We start from the raw sequence: 14682 nt of genomic DNA, 5'->3' as shown, positions 1-14682 counted from the left end.
TCACTTATCTTTTAAATATTAAACAGAATGGTCAATTAAACATACTTGTGCTTTATACATTCTGCCAGAAGGTTTGAACCGACCATACTAAAACAAAAGAATCTCGATTATAGTCAATTATACAAAAGCCTACACAATACACATATCCTCAAAATAACAACAAATCAAAGAAAAGATCTACAACAATATATGACTGAAAGCCGGTATCTATGAAAAAAATAGGTTTAATATTTCTAGCGACTGACTAATGAAGCCGTCCTATCCATACTTTAGGATCTTACAACCAACAATCCAACATTGAAACCCTAGATCTAAGGCTTCACTTACAGAAAATGGCTAAACCACCATGTAACCTAGCTTTTTCGTACAAACCTTCTCATTGTACCACATATCTGATGATCAAAAACCCTAATACGACTTATGAAAATGATGATTGACAGGAGAAGGAGACAGATAGAGATAGAGAGAATACGGGAAGAGGGATGGTTTCCAATGAGTTTTGAAATGGAAGTAGCGATAATAAGCAGATTCAGATCCAAAATTTAAAATTCAAGATAAAATGCATTATGAGTTATACAAGATGCATTAAGAGTTGTACATCTCTTATTTTTTAAGAGTTTTGTGTGAAATGACCTTCTTGTCCTTCATATATACATTTAATATATTATATTATATATATATATATATATATATATATATATATATATATATATATATATATATAAAAGAGTTCAAATAAAAAGAAGTTGTTTCCTAGGAATGGTAAGAACCAACAGAATTTTAACATTTGGCATTAAAACCTATGGTGAAAGAACAATTGTAGGAAACTATGTCAGTTATAATGGTGAAAGAGTAATTGTAGGAAACTAGGACAGTTTTTTGTAATTTTAAATCTCAACCATTGATTGATATGATTCAATGGCTATGATTTATTCCTAGTCTTCCTAGGAAACTACTTGTTTTTAGGATAACCCTTCTATATATATATATATATATATATATATATATATAGGGTAGGGTTAATGTAAAAACAATATTTTTGTGAGAAGAATAAGACTAGATCTAGGTCTTTGGATCTATGATCTAGTGATTGAGATTGGTAGTTTCTAAATAATTGTATTGTTTCATAATTACATTGTATAGTGTCATATTTAGGTGGTTTCTTTTATTTTAAAGCTCTTCTCACACTTCTCACAAAACACTTATTTTTTATTTGAACTCTTTTCTCTCTCTCTCTCTCTATATATATATATATATATAAATATATATATATATATATATATATAAATATATATATATATATATATATATATATATATATATATATTATACAAGGTACGGTAAATTTTTCGCATGTGTTATTGTTATAGTTTGTCAAAAGCTTATGTGTAACGGATCAGTTTAAAAAACAATCGGATATTAAGTTTTAGAATATCTCTAGTTTATAGGATTTTCATATCAAATATTTGGTAAGATTTATATTTAATTTTAAGACATGTTATAACTTATTTAATGGCTATCTGGTTTGGTGAGACTCATACCCGTAAATTCGGGTCATATGCATAAGAATCCTTCATTTACAAATAAAGCAATCTGGTGACTTGAGGTAACGTATGAAGAAATCAGAGAGCTTTTAAAGATTTCGTTTATATGTATTTACGATTAAAAGGGTTTATGAGATGTTATAACTCATTTTAAAAACTATATGAGTATGGTGAAACGCAAGACCCGCTTATTTTGTTTTATTATAAAATTGTTTATTAATTATAAATAATATCTTTTAATAAAGTATCATATATAGTTTTTAGTATATATTCCTATTTTATAGAATTTCACATTGAATATTTGGTGAAATTAATTTTTAATTTAATGAGAAATTATAACCCATTTAAGTAATATCTAGATTTAGTGAAACTCATAACTATGAATTCGGGTCAAATGCATAAGAAACCTTCGTTTACAAATAATGCAATCTGGTGGATTAAGAGAATTTAAGGAGTAACCAGAGAGATTTTAAATGTTTCGTTTATATATATATATATATATATATATATATATATATATATATATATATATATATATATATTAGTTTGATCCTCCCGTGTTACGGGAGTTTATTTAAGTTGTTGTTTTTAATCGTTTTGCTATTTTATGATGATTTATTTTATTTTTTAACGTAGTTTGTTTTAATTTAATACATATATATTAGTTTCTTATTATATTTTTTTGCGTTTGGGTATTTTCAATTGAGATGTGTAGGTTTTTAGATTATTAGCGAACAAAAATACATGAACACGAACATGTTGATTTTTTTAAATGAACAAACATGACCCCAAATATTTGTCTAATGAAAAAGGGGACCTTGATGTAGTTGACGATGAGGGTAGTATCAGAAATTAATCGTCAATGGAGATGATAGACCACATGTAAAGATGATAAATTAAATTAGGGTTTGAGAATGAAACTATTTACCAATAAATAAGATCTTATAACCCATTTGAGAGCTGTTAGGGTTTGAAAAACCCATAACCCCGTGGAAAGTATTCTTTGATGATTAAAGGGTTATTTCACAAATAAATGAGATGTTATAACCCGTTTAAGGGTTATCCGGGTTTGATGAGACCCATGACCCACGAAAATTATTGTTTGATTATGAAAGAGTTTCACAAATAAATAAGATGTTATAACCCATTTAAAGATTATCTAGACTTGGTAAGACCCATACCCGCGATTTCGGATCAAATGCATGAGAAAGCTCCATTTAGAAATCAAGCAATGTGATGGCTATAGAGAATGAGGGGACAACATGAGAACACCGGTCACCATTACAGCTTTAAAACGACAATACAACAATGTCTACCAATGCCGGTTAACTCTAATTAAAGTAAACGAACAAAAATCCAATATATAAATGTGATATAAGACCCTCTATCAGTCGCAAACTCCACATATATCTTATCTAAGAAAAACCCATTATATTAAACACATGGCTGCCGCCGGTAGTAGTTCCAGTGTACGGATTAAAGATATTGGTAGCTTCACCTTACACGTCTTCACCGGCAGGTGGTTCATGGTGTTTGCCTCACTGCTCATCATGTCAGTCGCCGGAGCAACTTACATATTCGCATTATACTCCGGGGACATAAAATCCTCTCTTGGATATGATCAAAGCACCCTTAATCTTCTTAGCACATTTAAAGATTTAGGTAGCAATGTTGGTATCGTGTCTGGCTTAATAAACGAAATATCACCACCATGGGTGGTGCTCCTCCTAGGTGCCCTCATGAACTTCTCTGGGTACTTCATGATTTGGATGGCGGTCACTGAAAGAATCGCGAAACCACCTGTGTGGCAAATGTGTTTGTTCATTTGCATAGGTGCGAATTCGCAAACGTTTGTCAACACAGGAGCGCTGGTTACATGTGTGAAAAACTTCCCAGAAAGCTGAGGGGCGGTTTTGGGGCTTTTGAAGGGTTTTGTAGGGTTAAGTGGTGCGATTCTTACTCAGTTGAATAACGGGTTTTATGGGAATGATTCAAATCACTTATTTTGTTCATTGCTTGGCTTCCGGCTGCGGTATCCATTGTGTTTCTTCGGGTTGTTCGGGTTTTAAAAGTGGTTAGACAAGCTAATGAGATCCAGACGTTCTACAACCTTTTGTATATTTCATTAGGGTTGGCAGGGTTTCTTATGGTTATTATCATAACCAAACACAAGCTCCAATTTTCGGCCGAGCATGCGGTTTCTGCTGCTGTTGTTATCAGCTTACTAATTGCTCCTCTTGGCATTGTTTTTAGAGAAGAGTTGAAGTTATGGAAAAGAAAACACTTTCCTGTTAGTATAGCCACAGAGAACCCGACCATGAGTACGGTAACTAGCTTTGTGACAATTCCACTGCCGATTGCGTCTCCGGTGAAGGAAGTTTCTTGTTGGAAAACTGTATTTGATCCACCAAAAAGAGGGGAAGACTTCACTATACTACAAGCTATTTTTAGTATTGACATGTTAATATTATTCACAACTACTACTTTTGGTGTGGGTGGGACGCTTACTGCGATCGATAATCTTGGTCAGATCGGGCGGTCACTCGGGTACCCGGTTACAAGCATCTCAACTTTTGTGTCACTAGTTAGTATCTGGAATTACATGGGTCGGGTCGCGTCGGGTTTTGTTTCCGAGTATTTATTAGCTAAGTATAAGTTTCCACGCCCATTGATGCTCACATTTGTCCTTTGTATTTCTTGTGTGGGACATCTTTTAATTGCGTTCGGGGTCCACAATGGGCTCTACGTGTCGTCGGTCATAATCGGGTTTTGTTTTGGAGCTCAATGGCCGCTGATTTTCGCTATAATATCTGAGATATTTGGGTTGAAATACTACTCGACTTTGTACAATTTGGGAGGTGGGGCAAGCCCCGTCGGGGCTTACATACTGAATGTGTTGGTTTCGGGTAGAATTTATGATAATGAGGCACATAAACAGTTGATAGCAAAGGGAACGATCCGAGAAAAGGGGGAAGATCTAAAGTGTACGGGAGTAGATTGTTATAAATGTCTTTCCTTATAATAACCTTTGCAACATTGTTTGCGTGCTTTATCTCATTCATCTTATGCTTCGTACGAGAAAGTTTTATCGTGGTGATATCTACAAGAAGTTTAGAGACGCGGCGGACACGGAGGATGCTGCTCATACTGAGATGGCGGTGCGACCTATAGCCACAGGCGAACCGTCATCAACGATACCAATGGAAAGATAAATTGTTGAAAAAGACGAGTTGTTATAGGTTTTCACAGTTTGTATAAGGTAAACCACACTAGGAAAAGTAAAAAACATAAACACAATAGTAAAAGTTTATCGTGTTTGATAAAAGAATTCTAGCAAGTTCATGTACTCCTTATTTTCTAATTTAAGGCCATGCATATTATATAAATTATGTTTGGATATTTTGCTTGGTGTGCGTCACTAACTAATGATATGATGTGATGGAACCTTCATTCGCAAAGTCGTCCCACATATAAGGATGAAAATGATAACAAATATATTTTTTACTTATCTACATGGTTGGTCTATATCACTGATGAGATCGATACCATATCGATACAGATCAGTTCCGGTCCTCACAATCCCAGTCCCAAAAATCGTAATTTTTTTGTACCGGTATTGAAATTTTCGGTTCAGTACTGGTATCGGGACGACACCGGTATTGAAGGTAAAAAATCGGAAAATACTGGTACTGTTACCGATACCGAAACTCATAAGTTTGCTACGGATTCGGTACCGACGGTGCCAAATCGGTACCGACAGTACCAAATCGTTATCGATTTCGGTACCGGTAAGGTACCAGTACCAAATTTGCTCACCCCTCGTCTATATGGTTTGTAAAAATTGCATGTTTCTTAAACTTAACTAACTATAAACTTGATCCAAATAATTGTAAAATTAATATTAAGGTGTCAAGATGTATAAATTTTGTAACTATAGTGATCAATAACCACTAACACCGTAAAAAAATACCAAATAACCATTAATAATTATAATGATATAAGTGGGCCCACCCACACTTCTTTCCCAACCCCGACCCTCCACCACCAAATTGCAACAACCACTCGCTTCTCGTTCCTTCATTTTTGGTGACACCCGCCACCACCACCTGCCACACCCTCACCATTACATTCTGCACTACACATCAACTCCACTCATTATCTTCTTCACTTTCCCATTAAAATTTCTAGACTCTCATGAGGACCAAAGCAACCTTCTCAATTGGCCCTATTTCTTTCACCAAAAGGATAGTTTCCATATTTATACAACTAAATTTTCACATGTTATTCTCCATTTTCACTTAAGTTTAAGCTAACTCTGAAACCGGGGAATGGAGCTTGAATCAACAAGATTTAAACTAGAATAGGAACTGAAGATTAAATATGAAGAACTAAATCAACTCAAGTAGCTCTTAAACACCGCCAAGGCGCCACTATTAAAAAAATTAAGAAACTCAAAATCAATACCAAACTTATAATTCGGTACCACCGGAACCATCATCTAACCACCGCATCGCCGCTGCACTTTATCACATCAAGTGTAGACTGGGTTAAAACTCCTCTTAACTTAGTTTAACGATTGATTGGTAAACATATGATACGATCTTGCTATAGTGATTAAATGTGGGAATTGTACCATATTCTCAAGTCATGTTATTCCATGATAATTAAAGAAAGAGATATGCATAATGATGCGTGCGATATGGTATAGAAAAAGTTGTTCAGTTTTCAAAGGTTTTATTCACACAACGTCAACTTTTAAATTCATAAAAAATGATTATTATTTTAACTAAACCACATACAAATAGACAATTGTACCTATCGTATATGTACTAAAGTATAGGTAAGAGCCAATTATCGTTCCACAGATAAACTTATGACTTTTACTACTAAATCGTTGTATTTATTTCAACTCGAGGTGCATATTATTTTGGTTTTGGTTTTGGTTTTGGTTTTGGTAAATGAGTTTAAAGAAATTTACAAAATAAATCAAAAGATAATATTTTTGGGTTTTTATATTTTGGATAGAAAGAAGATCAACGATAAAAGTGTACCATCTTGGTTTAATAATTAATTAGTATATATGTGACATGAGCTTGCTATGGTGATTAAATGTGGGAATAACATCTTAAGTCATATTTTTCCATGATAATTAAAGTAAGAGATACCTCATGATCTCCATACTAGAACATCATTTTGTGTAAGCAAGTGGTTTTTGATAAAGATAAGTTAACTCACTTCAAAGATGAGGCAATCCCTTAAATTATTATGTGAATTGTCATTGATATTTTTGTAAAACTATTCTTTGTATTATACATAAAACATCAACTAAGATTAATTGAGTTGTAAATGTTTAACCATGAATTACCAAGTATTAACCCACACAACTCTTGAACATTTATATAACTCATGTAATAACCACTCAAGAGTTATTTGAAATAGGTTATGTTGCACAAGCACATAATGAGTAATTAACCGATTTTAGTGGATGAACATCAATCATCCGTTTTCACAACATTGTTGATAGTTCTCATTTTAAAATGATCAATCACTACTAATATTCCATTTGATCGATGTTAATATTAGGATTCATGTTTTTTTTATCCAACCAAGCCCTACAAGAATGACGTTTTCTCAACTTATCATCAAGCTCGAAATTTTGGCGGCTCTTTTAAAGATTTATAAATTATTACCCAAAACCTCACAAGAGTGGCAGTTCCCCGACTTATGGTTAAGCTCGGTATTTGGGGTTAGTTTAAGGTTCTTAATTTATCAACCAAGCCCTCACAAGAATAGCTATTTATCGACTTATCATCAAGCTCTAAATCTTGGTGTCTATTTTAAGGTTCGCCAAGGCTTCGCAATACTAGCAATTTCTCGGCTTATCGTCAAGCTTGGCACTTGGGGTATCTTTTAAGAGTATTTTAACATTCTTCATCAAGTAACAATTGCAACATAACCATTAATTATTAAATACCAATCACATGCTTTACTATCATTATTAAACTTAAATTAAGAATCATTATAAACCAAGATGATACTATGGAAGTTTAGCCACTAATAAGCATAATGATAACTATCAAAGTAGTAGATACAAGCATGATCAAATTGAAACAATCTAACCAATTTGGATGAGTAATATTTGATTCTAATGACTTCTCCCAAAAGCTTAATCTCCTTAATCTTCAAGGGTTCGATGGATGAGATTAATTCCCTTATTAACGTAGGTGAAAAGAGGTGGTTGGAGATGAGTGACTGGTGTATTAAAGTCTATTGAGGTGTATTAAATGAAGATGATGAGTATTCAATTTATAGACGGATCTAGGCTTCAAGATACGGCCGTGCCAAGCAAGGCACGACCATGTTGTCATTTTTGTCTTGTTGCATTAATTTTTTTTTGTCAGATCGTACAGCTCGAGCTAACACGACCGCGTTAATCAAGGCACGACCATGTTGAGTTCCACGAAAATCAAAATTTCACAAGTTTTGTCCTTTTCTCTTGTACTGAAGGTATGGCCGTGTTTTGGGAAGGCATGGCGATGTTTTTGCTTCTGAATATTTTATTTTGTCTTTTCCTCTTGTTCTTGATAACATGGGGCGTGTCTTGCTTAACATGGCCATGTATAGGGGTGCAAACAAGCCGAGCTACTCGGGATCGGGTCGTTAAAAAGCTCGAACGAGCCGAGCATAATCGAGCCCGAGCCCGAGATCAAGCCTAAAAGTAAGCTAGTTTAATAAACGAGCCCGAGCCCGAGCTTCACCTATCGAGCTCGAGCCGGCTCGCGAGCCTAAACGAGCCTGCCATTTATATAATTTTTTAAAATATATATTTAATAATTATTAATTAATATATATATATATATATATATATATATATATTGTTATAAAAAATAAATAAAAATAACTAAATAATATATATATATTATTTTATATAGAAAATTATAATAGAAAATAATATATAAAAATAATTATATTATTTAAAAAATAGTTAATAAAAGGTAAACGAGCCGAGCCCGAGCCGTGCTCGAGCTTGAAAATCTACTCACGAGCCGAGCTCGAGCTTTGGAAATAGAGCTCGAAACGAGCCGAGCTCGAGCTCGAGCTCTGTGTAAGTTAAACAAGCCGAGCTCGAGCCTGGTTGAGCTCGGGCTCGGCTCGGCTCGTTTGCACCCCTAGCCATGTATTGAGTTCCTGATTTTTGTCTTTTTCGTATGATATAGGCATGGCCATGTCTTGATTCACCATGGGGTGTGTTGAGTATTTTTTCACTGTTTATCTTTGTTTTTCTTCATAAATCAGTTTGTTTTAATCATTAAGTTTATATTTACCTATAGAAATAAATTATAAACATTAGTGGTTATTCATTCTAACATAGTTGCTGAAATTACGCTTATCGGGGGAAATTTAGTGCTGAAAAGTTGAATAAATTCATATACATAAAATCTTCCCGCACTTGAACCTCGCTTGTCCTCAAGCAAGATTTGAACAAACTCTTAGAAATTGTATGTTAAGCAAAGCTAAACATCCCGAGAAATTTCTGAAAGTCCCGGTAATCCAAAGCTAACATAAGAGCAAAATATGTTAGTATATGTAGTGATATTTAAAAATGTGGTTTGCTTTTATGAGCTTCATTTTATGGAAAACATCACGTGCTCGCAATGTTCATACACAGTCGGCCTTATATATGGACATGCATGTGATGTTGTATATATGAACACTCTTAGCCAAGATACGACTAAAAGAAAATATGCTTGTCGAGAAATTAATAATCCACCCACTTTGTGAAGTGCGACATATGTCAAAAGCTATTATATTTCCAAAGGTTTCGGTGGGTGATAGGTTTTGTCTAGTGTTTTATCAAAGGAATTTTTCGGAGGGGTATGACTAATCGAGCTTTTCTTCAAAGTTATCTTCTATTTCTCGCCCCTTCTCCGTTCTTCATCCAGAGTGCGGTGAGTCAGCAGTTTTTTTTTTAATTTTTTTACAATCCTAATGACTCTTTTAAGTTTAGATCATCAAGATCGGTTTTATCCAAGATGTGGATCAGTTCTTCCTCAGCCCTGCTCTGAACATAACTCCCAACTCTAACGGATCGTTCGGATTTGAGCTTAATAGCTGCCACCCTCATTAGTTTGGTATATTCGTACATGGATTGACTTTGACTTACTCTACATATTCCCTCTTGAGACCAGTTTCCACAGCCCAAACATTGTTCATATCTTTCTACTGGTCTTTTCGTTGCGCTTTTGAAATCCCACAAAATGATGGCCTTTGTTCCTCCTGGCGCCACTTTTTCCTCACCTCATTGCTAAAGAAAAAAATTATCTCCCTATGTTCTGGAGGGAACCTAGGTTTTGCGAATTGTAGGCAGAAAGGAAATTGAAATCTAATAATGCATTCTGTTTTTTAGGGTCTGTCGGTAAATGACCAAGTAATGAGTATCTAGGTCGGATAGGGTTTTGGTGATAGGAATAGGGTTTGTTTTGGTTTTGGTTGTTTGGAAATATATTACTTTAATTTTTATGCATCATTTCGTCTGATCTCGAATAGGATTCTGGGGAAAAGTTCTAATTCGCAAGAAGTACCTGACTCACTTAATGTACCCAATATATTAGTATTTTATTGAGTATCTACGTAAAGGCTTAATTCTCACAAACAAAAGGATTGGGTGAAAACGTCATATTTTGCATAAAGTTAATTCTCAATATTACAAATTGTATTTCTAGTTTTATCACCTTTTTATGTGGATTAATCTTGCTCAAATTTTTCTCGTTATTTTTTAGTTTCTCATTTATCGAAAATATTTAAAAAGCTTGTGGTTTTTATTGTTGCAAAAAAAGAATTTTGAAAATTTTGGTCAAAAATTTTGCTTTTTAGACTTGGTTTGGTCAAATGTAAACCCCCTCCCCATACTTAAATCTCACATTGTCCTCAATGTGAAAAGATTTACAAATAAATGGAAACGTGGTGAGAAAGGAATTTAACCTCCCTACGAGCCGAGACGAAATTTTTGCCATTGTTATCTCCTTGTAAGCTGTTTAGAAGTTCTAGTACTAAAATAAATCCTACCTGCATAAAATCTACAAACACAACTACAAACATACTGCATAAAATTTTAAGACATAAAATAAGTATGGGTATATATTTACCCATATTGCCCTATAAACGGGCATCATACATAAAGATAAATTGTCTTAAGCATCCACACGAAGAAAACAGAAATAACAATTTCTTAACACAACAAACCATCATAAACAAACATCATAGTACAACCGTTTACTTACGAATATACTAGCGGTAGACACACATGGGGCGAAGATGGGACTTTTATGGGTTGTCTGGGTCCATACCAAATGTCGAGCAATCTACGAATCTTACTTTGTATAGATCGTCATAGATCACTTCTACCATTCCCATTCTTAAACAGTATTGGAGATCTAGGGGTAAAGGTGCTGCCCTAGTGTCCCTCGTGTGTCTATATGATACTTTTCGTATAATCACACAATCCACCCACCTCGAAACAAAGTTACCCGCACCCCGAATTTTGCATTTTTAGAGAATAAGGAGCACTGAAGGTATGTAAAGTTACAGTGCCTCCCGTCTTTATGCAATAAGTGCAACAAATCTCGAAGGTTTACCTTTGCCCCACTGGTGCCAAGTTTGGTGAGTCTATTACCTAGAAGACGATGGATGTATGTCGTTAATGGATCTTCAAGTTATGTACTTTTTGAGACACTTGGGGGCTATAATTATCTTCAGGGTGTGGTGATCGTAATTGCCAGGCTTGTTTCCTCATTTGTCCTGTGAAAGAGTTTGGCTTCCCTACATCATCTGGAAATGTGTGGTGGGACCTGAACCACATGTTACTATTAACCTCATACTCCATGTAAATTCCAATATTTACTCTTAAACTGGTTAAGTCTGAGTCATGCCACACTCCCCCTAGCCTAAATCTTAATGGGTTCCAATCCCGAAGACCAGCAGGTGGGTGGTTTATTTTGAATTGGAATGAGGCTAAAAGTTCCAATGTTAATTCGGTGACTGACCGACCAGTAATGGAAAACACTCTCATCCGTGGTTCTTCGATCATGCTCATTAAACGCTAAAACTCACCAACTTCCTTGATTTGCTGTCAGTCAGCTGCCCTTCTATCATCGCCCATTCTGTCTGAGAACCTTAGGTATGGGTACGAGAAACAAATCAAAATAGTGAAGATGAATAATTTTGAAAGAGTAAAGGCATGGCTTGTGCTGACATTGGTGATATGTTGGTTGACTTTCTGGGTTGACCACGACTGTTCAGGGTGAAACACGACCCGTGTTTTGCATGAATTCGAGGTTTTGAAGCCTCGAACGTGCGTATCAACCCAATACATCTTTATCAAATGGTTTCCGACATGGGTAGGTCAATTGGGTGAAACCCGACCCGACCTGAAAGTTAACCATAGCAGACCAAAAATCACATTTAAACTTCCTTTTCAACTCAAGTTCTCTTTTCAAAACACTTTCACAAATTTAAACATATCAATTTTGATACTAATCTAACCCGAATTTGGTGGAAATTGAACCTAAGGTTCGGATTATACCCGAATTGAGAGTGAAGTGGGTATAATTGAGCCCTAGAAGAAGAATAAAACAAGTAAATTGACATACCTTGATGGTTAAAACAAATAATAGGTGGAATAATGGCTGGAAAATCGCCAGAAATCGCCTAGGGTTTGAAGAGTGGTGGTTAAAAGTGAAAAAAGGACGGTTTTGAAGGATAAAACTTACAATACATGCCGGACACGGCCATGGTCAGCAGGGCATGACCAGCTGATCGTGTCTGTTCCCAATTTTTTGTTTTTAACTGCTTATTCAAACCCGAGACATGTTTAACGACCATTATAGACCGAAAGTATTAGGTATGTTAATTTAAAAAGATGAAGAATGAAATTTTATTGATAGGGATACGAATACATGAACAACAGAACGAAGAAAATGAAAGGTACAAATGACAACTGACTAGAATCCAAAACCTATCAGAAACTACTTAACTAATCCCGATCCTCCTCCTAACAAGGTCTGCATGTGGGGATGCCTTGCCATGAACTTGGTTTAGGTTACCCGCTCGGCTTGGTACGTGTTTAAACGAGTGAACTCGTCCGTAAGCTGCTCGAGGTTGTCTTCTTGCTTAGACATTCTTCGGTCTAAATGATATTGTTCAAAACGTAGTGTTTCTACCTTATCATGCAACTCTCGGTTTCTTTGTTCCAACGCCTTGTTAATGCTCACTAACTCATTGATTCTCTCGTGCAAGCATATTAGTTCCCTAACTACATCTACGGGTAGCTCTCCTTATCTTCCATAACTTGGCCTCCATGCTCTCCTCTCCATGGCATATTCTTGGTAGGTAATGTATGAAAAGGGGTATGTCAATAGAATGGGGAGTGATAGCCATTTATAGACACATAAGAGGGGAAAACATTGGCCACGGTGACATAAACACGGGCATGTTAGGTGAGTGTTAGAAATGACAGTTCAGAATTTTGTACTAATTGTAGAGATGATGAATGGTGTTCATTCTTTTTACTGACCACGACCCATGCTTAGGAAAACACGGCTGTGTCCTGGCATTTTCCATGATTTTTCAGTTTATTCTCTCGTATGTTAGTTGTGGTTTGGACGGTCGGTTAAGTATGTGCAAATAACATATTGCCTTGGATTAATCATATCTAATCCTATTATTTGGACCATAATTCAAGTCATGTTGTACAACCTTTTACTTTTCACAACTAACGTTGCAGCTTGCCATTTTAATTTCGTATCTCCAAGATCATCTGTATCAGTTTGTTCCGGATGTTCTTGTACAACACTTATATGAATCAAGTTTTTGGCCACAGATGCATTATAGGATTCAGTAAACATTGAAAACAAGGTCTGATATTCATTTCCATGCCTTGGGGTTCCAAGTACATATGGAGCATGTTCACTTGCCATAGAAGATGTATCACCATAATCTATTATTTGCACATTAAACCTTTGTTGTCCTGATTGGCTTGCTACATAAACCTTTGGAGTTTTAGCATTAAAGTCACTAGGCTCTTCAATGATGGGAATTTATTGTTGGTTCTTGGTTGACAGATTTACCATTGAAGCTATTAAGGCACTTGCAACTTGAAAACTTGGATTCTCTTCTTTGATCATAAGATTTTCAATCATTGCATGTTCAGCAGCCTGTAGAAAGCATATGACATCATCAAACTTGAAGTTGGGAAAATTTGTATTTTCTTTAATAATCTTGCTTGGTGTATACCATTCACCGAGTTACGAGGAAAGTAGTTTCTTGTTTAGATCAAAATCAGCAATGGCAAGATCAGTTGTTTTGATTTCAATGACAATTGCTACAAATCTTTGAAAAACTGATTTTAACATTTCTCCCTCTTTGAAATTAAATCTATCAAATTTTTGCTCCAGCCTATCTTTCTTGATGTCTTTTAATTCAATATTTCCTTCAAACATTTCTACCATAGCATCATACATTGTTTTGCAGTTGTGAGATGATTCACACGTGTCAATATTTCCCATGACAAACCCAGTTTTAACATAGAAAGGGCCATCTCATCCCTTTTGTTCATTTGTCATTCAACAGTTTGGTTGTTGTTTGCACCTTTAGTGGGAACATAGGGACCATTTTTGATAGAGTTCCATATTTCAGTATCATTGTAGTAAATAGCAGCTTAAAACAGAACTTTCCACTTGATATAACTTTTTTGACCAAACAATATTGGAATCTTCTTGGTAGACACTTCTTGGTAATCCAGTTGTTTGAAAATGTTTTTGGTATTTTTAATGAGCTTTTGAAATGCAAATTACTTGAAATTTTACCAGACTTTGAAAATACTTAGTTCTGAGGATGAAATCCTTGAATCTGATAAAAACAGATGGATTAAACCAAGATCTAGACTCAAAATAAACAATAATCAATGTAAATATGAGATTAGAATACCTTCAAACCTTAAATGATTGTAGATCTGAAGAAAAAAGAACATAACAGCAGATGTCATATTTCAATGTAACAGTGCTCAGATTACGTCATCATCTTCATCTTCAAAATCAGATTATATTCAATAAAAAGCTTCACAATCAATTTTCACAGCAAC

At 35.0% G+C, this 14682-nt stretch overlaps 1 pseudogene; it reads left to right on the top strand.

Moving 5' to 3' along the window:
• Nucleotides 1-2962: 2962 nt before the first annotated feature.
• On the top strand, nt 2963-4756 carry LOC143592444 (protein NUCLEAR FUSION DEFECTIVE 4-like; annotated as a pseudogene).
• Nucleotides 4757-14682: the final 9926 nt, after the last annotated feature.

This window comes from Bidens hawaiensis, unplaced genomic scaffold, assembly GCF_021521415.1.
Source record: "Bidens hawaiensis isolate Kalapana, Puna unplaced genomic scaffold, B.hawaiensis_p1.1 tig00040805_1, whole genome shotgun sequence".
NCBI lineage: Eukaryota > Viridiplantae > Streptophyta > Magnoliopsida > Asterales > Asteraceae > Bidens > Bidens hawaiensis.
The sequence above is the reverse complement of the archived record's forward strand: the minus strand, read 5'-3'. Positions and strand labels throughout refer to the sequence as shown.